Raw genomic sequence first — 19,011 nt, 5'->3', positions numbered from 1 at the left:
TTCTTTGTGGATTTGACCTCGACTCACCGCTACGCTTGATTTCAATCATAATTCTAGTGAGTAGAGTATTTGTATTGACATGTTGTTTTGTGTTTACAATGATGCCAAAACTCGCTGGTCAGTTGCCATAGTCCTTTCATATTCAATGGCACAATGTTAGTTTCGCACCCTATAGCGGAAAATTTAATCTTCAGTTGGGTTAAATAGATCTTTTATTAATAAAAATATAAAATATGGATAATTAAAGGTTATTGGGTCATTGAAGTTAATAACTAGACTAATACGTTGGCATAGAGTATCACACGCACAAGGTTTTTAGGCGCTGGTAGGATATACTCTAAGTTTTGGTATTTTATTAATTTTTATGGAGGATAATAACTTTTATTAATTATTCTTATGGGCGGGGACTTTTATGAAATTTTCATTTATGATTTTTTTCCTAGGTATTGTAAATAGAGGGGGCACCATTTGATACCCATGTAAGTTAGTTTGAGTGCCCTCCCTCCTCTTCCCCTTCCATGAGTGCTGTTTCTTCTAGTGGAGACTGGATGGGGAGGGAATTAGATTTCTTGTACCCCATTCCATGAAAATAAGAGGAGATCCAGCATTATGATGATCATGTGGATGCATCTAGATACTCAACATTTGATTGGCTTGAACATGCTCGCATGAAGAACCAAGAAATAACAGATTTGATTAATCCAAATGTAATATTTTGGTCTTTCTATAAAAAAAATTTTCAGATCCATCGTTGATTTGATATTCTGATATGAAATTAAGTTAAGATATTATCAACAAAAGCTCAAAATTCCCAACAATTTCTTGTATTAGGATGAAAATTGCATTATTAACATAAATTTATTTGATTCATAATTATCTTGAGCTCTTATGGAGAGATTTTTTATTAACTTTATCATGGAAACTGATGTGAACCTTTATCATTAACAGTATTTATCTTTTATGATAATCTTTTCTTCACATCGTAGACTTGAAAGTCTATCATCACTAATATTCCTTTACATTTTCCCTTACATCCAATTGGCGTTATAAAATTGGGTCTTACCAATTTCCAAGTATGGTTTATGTGTTTGTAATGACTTTTAGAATCCATCATTCTTGGCAATTCCTTGTGTTAAAATCATCAATGGCACTTTTGTTGCTCAAAGGATCACCATAATTCAGATTAAATCTGTTGATATTCACTGAATCAATGAGTCCAAAATATTAATCAGATTATTTAATTACTTTACCCCCAAATTCAAAAAATTATTATTTGTGCACTCGAATATTTGTAGGAATCGGGTTCTGATTCAGTAAGGTTGACTTTGTATCCAGACTTGAACTTCCTCCAAGATATACTTCACTCTCACTATCATCTTTTAAAATATATCTCTCCTCTTGGAAGATACCTTCTAAAAACCAACACATTTTGATCTGTAGGATTATCAAAGTAAAATACAAATATCTCTTTTTAGATATCCATGCAAATTTTGACTAAGCAGCCTTAGACTCTAGCTTATCGATGGCATACATCTGCATGGGCTAAAAACCCATGTACTGGATAATGTCTAAATTTGGGTTTCTTCTTTTCAATAACTCATATGGAGTGGAAGTCACCTATATACTTGGTGACATGTTCAGTAAATAAGAAAGTAGAACAAGTTAATATACTAAAAGGAAGTATGTAGCAAAATATAATAAGTTAAAATACTCAGATGAGCATAAGCAATGATAAATATTTCATTACGGATAACACCATGTCCATCTAGACAAATTCCAAATCTTTGATGAACCATTTTATCTGAGGTGTATGTATAGAGACCAGCTGATTTAGGCTATTGTCATCCTTTATGAACCGTGTTAATTCCACAAACAATTATTGTTATAGATATAATCAAATTTTCTTGAAGCTTTCATATTATCACTTTATTAAGTATTCCATTTGAAACTACATAATTCATGAGTGAAAGAAACGAGCATAAATGGTCATCGTTATCGGGGTGGACATGGGACTGCATAGAAAAAAAGTTATCAAATCCAATTAGTCATTAACACATTCTCCATTTACAAAATGTGTAAACTCAGGTACTTTACCTCAAAGTCAAGATTCATAGGTTACATTGAGCTCTAGATAAAAATACCCCTAAAAATGCATTCTTACGCAGCTTAGGTAGTCTTTCGGGATTTTTTTTTACCATAATGAAAGTATTTATCTTTGTCACATGCATCCCTTTATTATTGAGCTACCTTACCCTACCATGTTATCTTCTATTTTTGAAGAAAAAAGTCACCTTTCTCTTCTTATTGATCATTTCACCCATGAAATCTTGGGGTTTTCTTTTAAAGTATATAGTTTCGTTCATGAATACCTTTTTTTAGGAGAAGAGATGCCCACCAATAGGTCTAAAAACTGTATCAAAGCCATTATCTAGGAGTACTAATTTATATATATGATGAACCAGCCTGGACAGTGAAAGGTAGCTAGTCATATATGATTTAGTTAAGGTGATTCTTTTTGTACTGGTATTACGCACCTAATGTTATAATGCTTAGTTTCTTAAGATGTATGTTTAGGATCATGAAGCATGATGTCTTAGGGTATTTGAAATTGACCAAATACCTTGAGGTTATAAACTCATAATTAAAACTCTATTCGTATAAAACTCTATTTTGGAATATGACAAGTTAATACAATAAAGGTTTGTCTCTCTAAGGAACAGTCATCACAAATTAAGTGTGATTTAATTGGTTATTATAGTGGTTAAAAGGGATACGTCTAATATAAGGGTCATAGTTAATATGTATAGAGACTATGAATTATTAATATAAAATTTATAAGATAGAGTTTTATGATGTAGAGGGAGATGAGAAATAAAGGTATGAAGAATAGAGTGTATCAATGATGAAAGGATGACAAGGGGAATAAAGATTTATGTATAGGTATATTTAGTGAAATGGATGCAAAATATGTAAGTAAATTTGGGAATGGTATCATGATTAAGAATGATCATATGTAACATTTTAGGAATCTGAGAATATAATTTGATCTAATTTAAAGGAAGAAATTATTTATATAATTTATATGTTACTGATGAACAAGACAATAATTTCAGGAAATAAATCAAACCTACTAATCATTATACTCCACCGGGACCTCAGAGATTTACAAACTCATGTATGCTCTTCTATATTGCCACTTTTCAATCAATCAAGAACACTAACTTGATGGATCTCCAAATAAATCTCTTTAACTCAGACTAAAAATGCAAGAATCAATTTCAAAGATGTATCATTCAACATTTAGTGCACGCCGTTATAAATGAGTAGGCAAATTCTCACTCAAAATTTGACCTCAATTGCCTGATGGACTCTCTGACTCAAGCTATGAAATTGGCATAATCTTGGATTTTCTTTATTTTCCTTGATGATTCTTTCAAATTCTTATCTCCATTTTTGTTTCATAGTCATTCACTTATCATGATTAAATATCTATCATGCATGTAAATTAAACATAATTAAATGCATCATTAGTGAAATGTGGAAACCGTATCTTGCAAACATAATGTAGAAACATTTTCTCTTTTCCACCAAAAACATTAGGATATATATCATCATGCTTTTTTGTCATTTTAGGTAACTTATTTAAAAATAAAATGGTTGAATATTTTAGTAATGACACGTGTTTATGCATTTCATTCCATTCTGTGAAAATTTAATGAATGCATTTACCTTGCGCCGATTGCCCCAGCACATTAACTATAATATGCATCACCTTATCATTGATGAATTATGGAATAGTAATTTTTGATGCCATAATAGCAAATTTTTCAATGATTGGTCACTATTTTCATGAATTAGATGGTGACATGTGGCAGTGTATGATTTAAAAGCCAAAAACTCATTTAAAATAGAAATAAAGTCTTCATTAATTATAAATAAATAAATTCTGACTTATAAAATAAATACACATATAAATTCAAAAAAATGTGTTATGACTTGAACATTATAATTTAAAAATATGAGTTCAAAAAATCCAACACATCAGATTATTATTCTAAAAATGGATTTAATCATTTGCATTTTGATAACAACCATATATTATCATATCAATGATAATGATCACATAAACTGAGGATATAATGAGTGTTATCAGCTAACTAGGGGGTAGCCTCACGTGTCATTCCAAGTATTGTAGATTGTACTTTGCAATCACAAAAGGTAGGATATTAATATCATCGCCCAAAAATTCTTAATTGAAGAATATCTTGAAGATGTTTATAGAGTTTATATTGTTTCCATGTATTCTCTTGGTGAAGGAACTAGGAATAACATTAATTGGCAGGTATGATAAAACACATTTGCATCATGAATTTACACACTATTCATTATCCGTTTATGCATTTAAACTTTTGAAATACCACATGACCTTTTTTCATATTTTTTGTAAAGTTTTTATAATTAGTTCTAAAATATTATGCATCAAAATTAAGCTTCAAACTGGTACTGGATTTTTTAGCCTATATGAAATTTCAAGAATTATAGGGGTTTTCTCAATTTTTAATATATTTTATTTCATTGATAAATATTTTCCAATACTTAATGTTTATTGATTTGTTTCAGGAAGTATGAGTCTCTCATTTATGTGTCTTTCACGGTATGGTGGGACAATCGAGCGGGTCATAGTTAAAGAGGTCTGAAACTGGCCGGTTGAGGTATATTACAGTACAGGTTAAGAGAGCAATGTTAAGTGGTTAACATGAGTGCTGGGTTCTAGAGGCCTACATATGGGTGAACACAAGGATTCCATCCGGCGGAAGACTCATAACAGAATCGTAATGGCATCATTAAAATCATTAAATGAAGAGCTTGTGCACGGATCACATCTGTGATTTCTTGGATTTCGTAGCAAGATGAGTCGAGCTTCTTAAGTGTGAAGCCTCTAGATGTATCCACACAGTCTTTGGCGCATCGGATCTCCTCCTTGTTGATGAGCCCCATTCAATCTCTGTCACCATTGTTATGCCATCCCGATCACATCGGAATGGAGATGAGTCATGGGAGAAGGGAGAAGAACAGGAAGGCCCATAAACAATTCTGGCCAGAGTAAATTCCGTTCAGGGCCCTCCCGTAGTTATACTTGTTGGGTCAGTGCCTTAGTTCATCCATGGAAAACATGTTTCCATAGACGCGAAAGCATGTCGATAGATTCATAATCGATCTTTAAAACAAAACATTGAATGTACCTTTTGGAGAACTCGTTCCACCCTTGACTTTGTTGCTCTTACAGGATTTTCCCAAGCATAAGCCTAATCAGTTAGATTATTTCAGTCCATACAGAGTAACCATGATTGCAACTAACGTGTTAAGTAGCTGATAAGTCTCAATTCAAGGGTTTTGTATGGTTGTTTTAATTTAGTCCTAAGCAAAAATATTAGTAGTTATTTTTTGCTTATTTCATAAAGAGCCAATAAGAAGAAAATATGTTTCTAGATTTCGATCTTTTATATTATTTATTAGTATTATACTCTAGAAAAAGGAACTAATCATTTTAAATATATTTTTATAATTTATAATAATTTAATTTAATATTTTTTCAGTAACGGCAAAATACACAGTTTCGGGTGCGTCCAACCCTGTAGTTGTGCCCTTAGATCGATCCAGCCGTGCCATGGATGACACCTAGGGAATTTTATGTATCGATTGTTTATCAGCATTTATAGGCATGGATCGAGTATAAATATCCCAATGGCACTCGGATCCTACTCGTCCACGCCATGTACAAGAAAATCCACATTAGAAAGAAGATATGTATTTTATATTGTTACATGATTTTTCAGATTTTAGAAGAATTAATTTTGAATAAGAATTTCTAGAAATCATAAAATTATTTTTAGATATTTTTCCTGATTTTATTGAATTTTTAAATGCTTAAGAACAAAATGATATATTTTTCACTAGTCGCTAATAGTGATTGGTTTCGGTAGCGAGAGGCGGCTATACAATCATGGGCACCAACAAATGGGATTGTGTGGAAGTCACGCATCTCACAACTTAGTCTAGACTATCCAAAAAATATATTTGGTGGTTGCCAAGAGATAGCAATAGAGTAGCGATAAATTCAAATTAGATGGACAAACATTTTTTGAAATTTGTAGAGAAAAATTATAGATTATTTTTTGGATTTCAGGAGAGAACAGTGTGCATTATAGAGAGTTCACGTGACAGAAATCAACAAACACAGAGAAGGTGATGTAAAATGATTAAAAATTATAGGATAGGAAATAAATGGGGACAATGGATAAAATGCAAATCTACCTTCCTCAACTGGTTATGCTTGTGTCTTGACCTCTAATACCTCTTCAATAATTTTGATCATTATATGTTTCCAAGACCATGAAACTTTCTGTACAATAAAAGGATGATGAAAGGAGAAATACTTGCAAATACTTGCATCAACCATGTTGAATATGATGGCAATATATGTGGCTCACAAATCACACATTTTATATCTCATTCTATGTTCATGAATATTGTGTATTCATTATTATACAAGTGTTATGCTTATAGTGAAGTGTATGCATACACTATCTGACTTAAAGAACTTTGATGAGATCGTTAGGCATGTGTCCTAAATATTCATATTGGAGGATACTTGAGAAGGACAATGAATCATCCTGATAGAATAAAATTATCTAGTCTCACTCATATGATGAGTATGGCCGATCTCGTAGCCACTAGTGTGGAGACACTAAGGATAGATAGTGGGTAGCCTTTAGTTGAAAGAGTTCACTGAATTGATCTGTACAGATCCCTATCAATCAGGTTGATTCACGTCACATTTTTATTGGTAATCCACAGCGCAAGGAATGGTTGTAGTTTTATTATGACCTATGAGTTCCTAATCAAAGAATTCTAAACATTTTTAGTTCCGATGCAACAAGAAGTACACAAAGACGATCATACACCTTATATATGACAAGAGACAGCTCAAGGAAGATGATGGGATTAAGTCCTTGACTAAGGTAGCAACATAAATTACTAGTTCATCAATGATTTTCATACCCATGAGCACAAACTCGAACAACCGAGTAGGGTTTGATATTTGAACAAAACCTAAGTTATGTTAGAAGCATCAAGCAGATAAATGACTATCTGTACATGGTAACCGATGAAGGACAGGTTCCAAGAGTGAGTCGATTCACACTCCTTTTTATCTTCTAGAGCACGAGAAATAACTCTAGACCCCATGGGATGGAGACTCAGACTATCTATTGCATTAAATCATTCTGTCATTAAATAATTTATATGATGATATAGTTAATAAATTGTGAAGGCCAATAAAGGTTATTGGTACACTAGAGCCATTAACTAAACTGATATATGGGCCTCGAAAGTCAAACACAAATAGTATTTTGAACTTCAGAAGATATACTTAAAGTGTAAGGGTTTATGAAAAATGCCCACTTAATATAAGCAAGGGAAGGCATTGAACAAAATTCACCCAGCTCATAATTATTCAGGGCTCTTCCCCTAATTCTTCCTTTTTCCCTTAGCTCCTCTCCATTCTCAGTGAAATTGGGACACCTAAATGATGACGAAGAAGGGTGAACAGAGGTCATCAAGAGAAACGAGGAGATTTGACATGTCAACGACCACATGAGTACGTTAATTGGCTGCACATATAAGCAGTTATACATGACTCACTCGAGGATTGAAGGAATCATAAATGTGATCCATGCCTTGTTCATTTGATTTATGTACTTATTGATGGTGTTTTGATTTTGTTTTAAGTCTTCCGCCATAAGAAATCAATTTGCTTCATCCACATCAAAGCCCTACAACCCAAAATAATAACCAGGATCTTACTAAGTCTTGTCCTTCTAGGTAGCACTACTAGATAACTTCTAGAATCATGAAAAGAGAGACATAGAGCGGGACACAATATTTATACATGAGCATGACTGTTAAAATTTCCTATTCTTTGATTAGTTGAGGGACCCATAATTTGAATTATATACTACATTCTTCAGAAGGGAAGTTGCGAGGATTATTGGAGAGATCTAGAAAATGGTTCCCGACACTCTAATTGCTATTTTGAATCCCAAAAAAAAATCCTTTATGTCTGCCAAATAGCTCAAAGAAATAGGTTTAAATTCAGCCCATTTATAATCATCCATTTTAATTACAGTGATTATTTGAATATTCATAAAATACAAAATCTATTTACATAGGGACTCGTGTCAAACACTAAAAATAATAAATTCTAATCATCAGAAAAATTGTGTGGGAACTTTGAGGTAAAAAATTCCTAGAATGTTAGGGGGTCTGAATGAGGAGAGAGAAAATAAATGAAATTTTAAGTTAATATCTGATAATTTAGATAACCAATTGAGATGAAAGTATGAGTGCAACTATATCCTTCTCTCTTTGGACCATTTGTGCCCTTGGATCTAATAAGAGACGCGTCGAATATTTTAAAAGCTATCTTTCAACTTGCTCCCACATTAGTAGGTCTACTGAAAGAAAGTGAATTGGAGATTCATCCAACTGTTGTTGACTCTCTGGATGATTAAGGAGAAGCAGCAGACAATATGATGAACTCACATACTTCTGGAAACTTCTTAGATCCTTAAGGAACATAAGAACCTAAAATTTATTTCATTTTCTTACATTATTTCCTCATCAGCAAACCAATGTAGCTTAGATCCATCCATCCCTTCTATCAAAACCATATCCAATAAAATATCTATATTCTAAGCCCTCCAATATCATCTCATAATTTTCCAAATATTATAATATATTTTTTCTGTGAAGTTCTCGCTCATTCTAAATTTCATTCATTAGAAAGTGCATGTGATGCTTAGAATTCTATTCCATGAATACATGCATTCATACAGTGATGTGATTATAATACAGTGATAACTAGTCTTCCCAAGTGTGTTATATATCTTCATATTATAATCATAGTTCAGAAGGAAATTGAAATATAAAGAAATGGTTATTATGGAGACACTAACGAAAGGTGATGGGTTATCTTTAGGGAAAATACTTCACTACATGATAGTTATAGATCCCTAAATGGTATTATAATTGATGTCAGTCAGATTTTTTCATGACACAGTTTTGTAAGTGGTTCTAAGACTTGAGGCACCAATTACACCTTACGGATGGATGATTTGAGTTTTGACTATCACCTACAAGTCTCTAATCATGATATTCAAAAATGCTTTGGTTTGAATGCATAAAAAATTCTATGGAGGTGATTTTGTGTTCAATATTGGATCCTCCAACCTTAGTGTTATGGGAGATAGACTCAATGAAGACTATGTAGTTAATTCCTATCCAGTGTAGTTGACATATTAGAGAAGTTCTTCTCCAATGATTTTTTCATCCATCAATGCTAACTAGAAGGGTTATATGTGTACGTGTCAATGATGTTAAAGTTTCCTTGACACATCTGATGTAGCCCTTTATATGTTCTAATGCTCAAGGGTTGCTTGGCACCCCACAAATCAGGAGCTAAAAATCAATACAGTAAAATATATATGTGATTAGTATGTATTTTGATATAGTTATACATCTAATAAAGGTTATTGTGACTTTGAATTTATTAACTAGATTGATACATGGGTTTAGAGGGTCACGTCCACAAGGTGTTCAAGTTTTGGTGGATATACTCTAAAGTTTTGGTCATTTTATTAAATGTTCACGACCATGAAGGATTTTCTGATATATCTCACATACTTTTATGAAAATTCCCATATAGTAGACATTGAAATGGAAACCATCATTTCCTATCCATACGAGTATTTTTTAGTGTCCTCCCCTTGTCTTCCTCTTCTAGAATGCCACTTACGATGAAACTGGATTTCTAGGAAATCATATTTGAAGCAGTGCAGATTGAGAGAAAGAAAAGATATGGCCCTCTGGTATCATATGGATACATCTAGAGGTTGAACATCTGAACAGCTTAAGATGTTTATTCAGGGAACCAGGACATTTCATATTCAATCAGTGTAAATGTGGTCTTGTTTCTTTGTTTTTTTTGTTTTTAAATCCTACTTTGATTAAATACTCTGTCATGGAATCCTTTTTAGATCTACTCAATCGAGTGCATGATTCCCAGAACCAAATCGGCATACCTATTTATATTCTTTTGTATATATGTGACTCTACATATCTCTATCATTTTTACACTCCATCGACTATTATCTAATCCTTTTCAAGAATTACTAAATTTCTAATCACCGCACCATCAACTAATCATGGGAAGTTGGCCATACTAGTTGACTTCTATTTTCCCAATCCACGGAAGCTAGCCCCTAAATTACTGATCCACACATAAGGAAAGGAGATCCCAAATCAGAGAATATTCAAATTCATTATGAATTTATAAATGATGGCTCTTTTAAAGATATAATTATCATGTGTATCCATTTTCTGTTTATAGACGAACATGATGATATTATGTTGGGTATTTTTTGCTATTGATGAATGAAGGAAATAACGGTCGAATATAAGTCCATGTGTATTCTGTTAAATGTCATGAAATTATTCCTCATTTCTCTACTAAAAGCAAAGCATAATTGCATGAAAATTATATTAGAGAATTTGAAGCCTTTGGAACAATAGGAAATGAATTTTTTGGAGAATTTTTTTACTACCGCATGACTTCAATCATTATAATTTAGAATAAAATTATTTGTAATGATTCATATGACCATTTTTCAATTAATATGTGTACAATAGATTTATTATTTCTAGATATATCTCATATTCCAAATATCTAAAAAGCTTATTTTTATACATTGACCTAATCGTTTAAGGAAAAAGATATGTATGGTGAGCGATAAATGTAAAAGATATACCTCCTAGCATGGTATGGCTATCTCCTCCCTATAGAAAAATTATCTTCAAATTTGGTTTTGTGTCTACAAGTAAATAGTTTCATTATATGTCTCTTTCTCCAAGCCTATTTTTAATCTTTCAAAATATAGGAGAAGAATAGTCTTTATGTCAACTTCAAAGCATAATTTTTTATATAGACATTGAATGTTTTTATTTATATTTTTAAACATTCTTTTTTTTAGAATTTTTCCTTTAGAATTCACCTGTATTCTTTTTAACAAAGCTGATGGCTGTGTTTCTTGTTCATTTTATTTTTTCTGTTTTTACCTTTCTTTTCCTAGTTTTTTTAGGATTTTACATTTCTAACCATAAAAAATTACTAGGAGGCTAAGAAACAACAAAATAAGGGCATGATGTAGGAAGATAAAAAACTACTGCTTTGATTTGTAATCATTTTATTTTTGAATTTTATTGTTTCTTATGTACTGTCGTCTGTGCATAAAATAGTAGTGGTAGTTAGTCTAAAAATGGGGGTAAACATTTTTTGAATGAACCTGATTGTTTTTTAAAAATTCACCTTAGGAAGTTGATTTACATTTGAATATAGGAGTATGTGTAGAGAAATTAGGCTTATAGTGTGGATCATGAACATTCTCTATATGGCACAAACTATAATTTTAGACAAGGTGTAGATGATTCCCAAATGGCGAGGGTATCTTATAGGGTGGTGGAACATACATGAAAATCAAAGGGTTAAAGTATTGTATGAACTTCCTCTTCATTACCAAATTATATCAACCTATCATACTTATTGATAAGCCAAAAATAGGGGTAAAAATTATGCAGTTTTAGCCCTTGGCGTTGTAAATTTTAGCTTATACAATAAAATCTATAAAACCCTAACTTAAGATGCATAGTGATAAGTAAAGGTATCGTGCAAGGGAGGCTAGTAAGGAATTCAATTCGATGATTTTCTATAATTAGGACCACTTAATCTTCAATGAGGAGCAATTTAACATAATTGGAAAGAATATTGAGAGAGGAAGGTAGAGGAGATGAGAAGAGTAGAAGAATTTAGGGGACTCTAAGCTGAATTCATTGATCCAAAGGAGAGGATCAAGGAATTCACTTTAGAGGGACTTAAGAAGAAAGTTTTATACTTGGTTTGTTTGTTTTGTAGATTAGATAATTCAGAACTGACTACAACACTATGTGATAAAGATAAAAGAACTAAAGTTTTAATACACTTGAATTCAAAGTTAATTTTTTTAGAGTTTTTCTTTGGGAATGCAGTTGAATGCCTAGTTAAATCCCTCAATTTCTCCTCTCAATCCTAATCAGGGCTTGTACATGCCGCTCAAGCCAAGCGATTTAGAAGTTCAAATCAGAATCAAGAAGAACAAACAAGAAATTGAACTAATTTCATTCAAAATGCACCAAAATTCAAATACAATGAAGGGAAATGTACCAAACAGGTTGATCCAGGCTGGGGCTCCATTCTGTCTTGCAGCTATGATAGAGAACCATCAAGAATAACCCCCTCCTCTCGAAATTCGGCTTTTATACCTTGGTAAAATGGAATAAATTACCATTTTACCCCTAATTAGTAATTAATTTATATCTATCAATACAAGCTTTATCTCAATGATCCAACCATACAGATATAAAGAGGGGATCAATACCAGCAAATCCATAAAAAATCATCTCAATCGGACTTCTGGATCTAAAGTTATGAATAAATGAATTTAAACCAATATTAGCCATTGGATTAATTCATTTATTTATTTTTTTCTTCTCCTAACCGCACACTGAGGTGTCGCCATTTCATTGGAGGCGCCGTTTCAGCTTCTTCAGGCGGGTGCTTCCTCGTTGCGCCACGTACCGCAGGTGAATCCGCAGGCTCCACGTCACCGCCCGTGCGTGCGCGTTGTACGCGCCGCAAGGGCGCTGAACTTACCTCCCGTCGCTGACGTCTCCTCAAGTACCGTCGGATTCTTATCCGACGGCCACCATTATGCCACGTCGACGCGCGAAAAGCTCTTAGTAGTGTTTTCGCGGAAAAACCCACTGAAAATTCGCAACTACGAATGGACGCCACCAAAAATATTCTTGTATATGCCCTTTGCCTCTTCTCTTTCCTCCTGTTTTTTTTCTAAAACATTAAAATAATTAATAAATATTTGCAATAAAACCCTGGAACATTTTAAATCACATCTTTACGCCTGCAGTCACGACTGAGAGCTGTTTTGAGGGTCTTTTGCAACAAAACTTTGCAAAAAGGCCCTTCAAAGTTCGAAAATGATGTCAATACTTTTTTTCTCTTATAAATATATCTTTTTTCTTAGAATAAATGCATTTCCTCTTCAAATAAATCTCATAAAAATCCTATAAATTCGTAAAAAATTTTAGAAAATTCTAGAAAATTGACTGATTCATTCCCATACTGATAAATCTCGAAATTAAATATTAAAATTGCCATTTTCATTCAAAAATAGTTATTTTGAGCTCCAATAAATCCTTTAAAATTCATAGAATTAACAAAAAATTAGGGAAAAATCAGAAATCACTTGAAAGCAATATTTTCATGTAAATATATGATAACAACCCCATTTTAAGCTCTTTAAATGCATAAAATTGTGCTAATAACATGAAATAAAGACCGAATTTAGGGTGTTATCATATACCCCCCCTGCTTAGACATTGCTAGTCTCTTAGCAACATCTTAGTATTTTGCCGCATTATCATTTTTTTCATCGTGTAGGTCAGACAACGAGTGTTGAAAGTGTTAAGTGTATTAATCACAAGCTGAGCTAAAACACTAAATGACAATTTGAGCCACGACCTTTTCAGGAATGTGGGGTTCCTTTCTCCTTGGTTTGAATGCCTAAGTGGATGAGAAGGGAGTGTACTTGTTGCTAGGTATGACGCTATACTCCTAAGGTAAACTTTCTGCACTCATTTGAAGCTGGCCTCACGTCTCTCGCAAGCAAGATCACTCTCTCCCGGGGTGGCGGCCACCGAGTACTTGTCTCCCATTAGTGTTTCTCCAACCCACGAATAGAGGCAGCCAATTTTCTCCTCCTCTTTAGCACAGAAAATGGAAGGTAACAAGAAGGATATATGGCATAATTGTCGGGGCTGTGATGCAAGAGATGGAAATAACATGAAGGGGGTGGAGTAAGTGTTAAAAATGGGGTAAATGTATGGTCAACGGGATGTGGTGCTACCTGCGATAACCTACTCCCAAGATTTTCAGAAGAAATGGGGGAGATAGAAAAGATGGGACCAATGTGATGGTACAAAGATAGAGAACAATATGATCATGAATGGAATATTAACACAAGAAATTTGTGCAAGTCAAACCCCCCTCTTTCTCTTCGTCTTTTTATGCTTTTTTTTTACTTTTTCTTTTTTTTTTACTCAATTGTATAGTTTTTTTATTTCTGCATCTTCTTCTTTTCCTCTTTCTTTTATATCGAAGAGGGGCATGACAAAAAATGAAACACTTTCCATCATCTAAATGGTTTTCACACATCTTATCACAACTAGCATGAGTGTCATAACAATCACATTGGTCTAGAGAGAAGGGACAAAAGAATAAGATTTAGGTAATGCAGAGTGAATCATGGACAGAAAAAGAGTCGAAGAGGCAGTATCGTAGTGATACCGTGGAAAGGGAGATAGACGTACTTGGGAGATAGGCATATCCTCGGTAGTGGAAGTAAGGTGGATGATCGCTAGAATGCGAAATATACGGAAATGAGATGGTGGAATCAAGTTGTGATGGATATGGCGTGAAGTGTGTGAAACAATGAGGTAGATGGAGATGATGTATTCTGCGCATAGACTCGGAGAATGACTGCCCACTAATTTGAAATTAGAGTAGGCTAATGGTGGGACAAAATACATAAGTGGGATTGGCTATTTTGAGCTGATGGAATGAGGGATCTCAATTCACTCATCACTCTCCTTTGAAGCCTAGAGCTTCTACCCTTAAACTTTCCATCATCTAATCACCTACTAGACACCCTCCCCAATTTGAAATTGAACCCACATTGCTCAAAATCACGTGTGTTGCACCTCAACATGTTCTTGATCCGTTCTAGGAGCTTAACTTCTCCACACATGTTCCCAAACCACTGGATGAAAAGTATGATTCATGTATATGCATGTTAAAGATGGCTAAAAGCAAGTTTAATTCAATTCTGGAGGCATCTCCCCAACACCTGGTTCCCCCACTAGTTACACTAACAACTAATCCCACCACTTATGTTCGGGTACACAACACTGGAGTCCACTACCGTCCCCAGAGTTTCTGTCGGCCCCCTTTTCTCCTAGTTTGTGCTCGCTAGACGATAGAACAGATTCCCTTTCTTCCAGTCACCGCAACCGGCGGATCTACTCTTGGTCGACGGGGCTCAAAAAATTTGATCGTCGCGGCCAATATATTTTGGACTGCACTCCATCTCGCTTGGCCTAGATTAGGTGAGAGAGAATTACTTCGAGAAAACTACAATATTGAGCATCTTCCTAGGCACGAGTCAAGCACGTCTGTTATGTGCGAGCTCCTACAGACTTGTTCCGTTCGGCGCCGTAGTCCCCATCGTCAGTCTGACAAGGGTCAGAAGGTCACCATCACCATCACCAGTCATCTGCTTCGGAGCTTGGAGTTCGGCAGATCATCATGAGTCGAGCCTACACATACCTTTTCCTAGGTCATATTGCATCACGTAGTTACATTCACGTTAGTTAATTTACCCATCGGACGATGCCATCGACGATGTCAGACATCACTCGTCCGATTGGGAAATTACTCAGCAGTGACCCAATCTGATCAGGAAATCCATCGATCGAGAGCTCGTTCAAACGGAATTCGCTCGGTCGTGACCCAATTTTGATCGGGAATCTGCTTAGATTGTAAGCTCAGTCGAATGGGAAATCCACCTTGGTCGTGACTCTGATTGACTGGGATTCCGACCTGATCGTGAGCTCATTCAGTTTAGAATCTATTCGGATGTGAGCCTGGCAGATGGAGAATTACAACCTGGTTTAGGCTCCAACTGATCAAGAACAAGCCACGGTCCTTACTATTTGATCGAACACTGACGCATGTGGACCCTATTGAGAAGATTCAAGCTCCTATCCTGGATTCTATCTATAGGATGGTTGGGTGATTCCCTTGATCTCGTTGACGCGCAGACCTCTCGACCTCGCGATGGAATCACGGTGGTGATTGCCGCCTATTCCCGGCAGAGCGTGGGTGCACCTACGGGATCCCTCGACCATCTCCTCTTGCAGACATTAAGCCATTGCCACCCTTGCAGAACTCTCCCATGTCGGGGTTCCTCCGCCACGGTAGCCGACCGCCTTATTTGGTGATCCGCACCGTCAAGTGAGTTTGAATGATCATCCACACCACCTCCAACAGTCGCCGCGCCCCCGGATGGGTATTCTGCTATTAAAGTGAATCAACCCATTTATGCATGCTCGCCATAGCTGCCTATCGTGTCAGTGTTGTGCGTCCACCAAAAATGCACTGACTACGACCAGCTGCTGATTGGAGCTGTGACTGCTGCCACCATCGTCTTCCTCTCCTCCAACCCTTAACCTTCGCTCCGGCATCTCCATCACCTGTCAAGCTATCGTTAGCTCTCCGGCACCTCTCCGCGACACCTGCTCCAACCGTCATCGACTATCAACAAATTCTACACCACGAGCCATGCCGACGCCGAGGTACATCATCCTCTCCCATTTCTTGTTTATTTATCTCTTGCAATATAATTTTGTCTTGACTTCACCATTCTCGGGCTAGGTAATTGAGAGGGGAAAGAATTGAGAGAAACTACAGCGCAATTTGAGCTTCTTTACCAGTACAGACGAGTCCGTCTGATACATGCAAGCCCTGCCTATAAATTTCTTTTGGCCGTAGATGTCTTGTTGCTCCGACGAGGTTCGAGAGGCCACAATCACCGTCCCTGGCAACACCGTCCAAGCTTAGAGCTCAGTGACTCCTTCGAGTCAGAGCCTGCACATACGACACGTAGGACTTTCATCTTTACATTATAGTTACATTTACCCATTAGGGTTTATCTATCAGATGACAACACCGTCGATGTTTGATACCATTATCCACTATCTCGGTATCAAACCATCGTACTTGATGCTGACAGGACAACATCCTCAACGACATACAGCATCAAAACTTCCCTAACTCTGTCAGCCTTCTGGTCATCGGGAGCTTGGCAGGGCCACGACACTGTTCTGTGTTGTCACTTGACTTACGCCTCAGCTCATTTGGTTATTAACGTACTTCTCGTTGAGTTTTATTGTACTTGTACGCATCTTATCACATCGTTGCACCATAGTTCCCTATGGTGTAGCACGAGATGGCCAACCCGGACGTTATATTAAATCATTTCTCTTCTTCCCCTTCGTGTTATCTTTTTTATCAGATTTTTCCCTTTTTAACCCCCTCCATGATTTTCATCTACACGTTCTCATTCTATTTCATATTTTTTATTCAATAGCATCATATGAATTATTAAATAGCTTTGTATTTGATCAACACTTTTATGAATAAAAGCTTCTATTTTTTTCTTCACCCCTTTACAGGAAGAAGGAAAAAATAGATAATATAAAAAGGGGTTTCTTATTTTGGAAGCAAGTTGAGTTATTATCTCTAAAGTGTTGATCACTATTTTTACCATTCTTTGATTAGGTGGATACACGTCTATTTTATCCACCATCCTCATCTTTCACTACACCCTGCAAGCATATTTTGTTCATTCAAAACAAATATAGGAGTATTAGAAATGATTAATCATATTAACTTAATTTTCAATTTTCATCAAATAACTTTGAGAACTTTAGTAAAATTTAATAGTAACAAATAGTTAAAATACCCTAGTCGACTCTTTGGGAGCACCAAGTGACGGTAGACTCAGATGGACATAAGTGAAATGGAGTGTATGAAAGAGATATTTTGTTGATTGGAACAAAAATGATGGCCAATATGCTTTGATGAGTGGCAGAAGGGGGGTGAGTGATGACAGTTATATTGTCGTTGGTGCAATGGATATGCAGGCAGAGACGCATCTATGTGTGGCTGAGTTGGAGATGGTGTGCGGGATAGTGGAAGCATAGGCTATCAATGATGATATCTCATGAAAAAGATGAATATTTGAGTTAGAAAAGATAGGATCACAATAACCCCATCGTCAAGTGCCCAACGTACTAAGTAGTATTTTTTTTTCTTCACGTATCTTGATCTGAACATATATCCTTCAATCATTTACTCTTGGAATACAAAAAAAAGCCCAAAAGAAATTTTAAATGAGAAAATGACTCCATTAATCGTAATTAGGAACAAAACCCAAGGGTGTCCTTTTTAGAACGAAGGGGATTTCCTTTATAGATCAAATATGGTGGTTTACAAGGTGAGCGGAAGATGGAAATACCTTCAAAATTTTAGATCAAAACTTGTTGTGGATCCTTAGATAATATTGATTGAATTTGGAGCAAACTGAACCATCCATTTTGCTCTCTCCTCTGATTTGTGTGGTGGACTACCAGTGCGTCAAACACTTTTACGAGAGTAAAAATTCAATTGATTCATTGAAAAAATTAAAGAAATTTAAAATTATTTGACGTAAAAAATCCAAAAAATACTGGAAAAACTAGAATATCATTTTATAAATATAATTAATCCTATCAGATTTTTAAATACATGTATTAAAGTTTTTCTGAATTGTTAAATCATTTTATTCTATTCACAAAAAATAGAATAGTCAAACTTCATTCAAACAATGTTGTAAATCAATTTGAGCTTTAATATCATGGATTTACGATAATTTCAAAGAGATAACACATGAAATACATGAAATTACAATGAAAATTAGCATGTTATTTGTGTTTATCAGAGACACACCATTTAAAGTGTGAAATAAATAAATTATAGGGTTCTGGTGTAATACCGGACAAGGAATAGGCTTTACTATTTATGACCTTCAGCTCGTCCCTCACCAAGAGGGGTTACTGCATGTAATCTTGACAAGGCTAGTCTCTAACTCGTTGTAATGAGTATCCATACTAAAAATGTGATTCATATTTTTAACACGTCATGCACTACTTATTTTGTATCAATGAGAATGCACAATCTCTAAA

This window comes from Wolffia australiana, chromosome 7 (genome assembly GCF_029677425.1).
Source record: "Wolffia australiana isolate 7733 chromosome 7, ASM2967742v1".
NCBI classification, from domain to species: Eukaryota; Viridiplantae; Streptophyta; class Magnoliopsida; order Alismatales; family Araceae; genus Wolffia; species Wolffia australiana.
This window is presented reverse-complemented; position numbering follows the sequence as displayed.